Source organism: Alligator sinensis, unplaced genomic scaffold (assembly GCF_000455745.1).
Source record: "Alligator sinensis unplaced genomic scaffold, ASM45574v1 scaffold210_2, whole genome shotgun sequence".
NCBI classification, from domain to species: Eukaryota; Metazoa; Chordata; order Crocodylia; family Alligatoridae; genus Alligator; species Alligator sinensis.
In genome coordinates this window covers 2,191,113-2,191,677 of record NW_005841946.1, presented here as the reverse complement: position 1 = coordinate 2,191,677, position 565 = coordinate 2,191,113, and positions in this window count along the sequence as shown.

Sequence of the window (565 nt, the reverse complement as noted above, 5' to 3'; positions counted from 1 at the left end):
CCCCGGCCTGTGCCCCCGGCCCCCAGCCCCTGGCCCCCGGCTCCCAGCTCCAGCCCCCAGCTCCAGCCCCTGGCCCCAGCCTCTGGTCCCCAGCATCCGGCCCCAGCCCTCAGCCCCCTTCGGTAAGTGTCCCATGCTGGACCGAGGCGGCACGCTCACAGGCCAAGGCGGTGCGCTCATGGACCAGTGCTCCTTAGAGGAAACATTGGTAGGGTTGGAAGGGACCTGAGCAGATCATCTTGTCTGACCCCCTGCCCTGGGCAGGAAAGAGTACTGGGATCAAACGATCCTGGCCAGGTGTCTATCTAGCCTCCTTTTGAAGACCCCCAGGGCAGGAGCCAGCACCACTTCTCTTGGAAGTTGGTTCCAGATCCTAGCCGCCCTGACTGTGAAGTAGCGCCTCCTGATACCTAGCCTGAATCTACTCTCGGTCAACTTATGGCCATTATTCCTTGTAACTCCTGATAGCGCTCGGGGGAACAGGGACTCCCCCATGGCCTGCTGGTCCCCCTTGGCAAGTTTGTAGATGGCCACCAGGTCCCCCCTCAGCCTTCTCTTGTGGAGG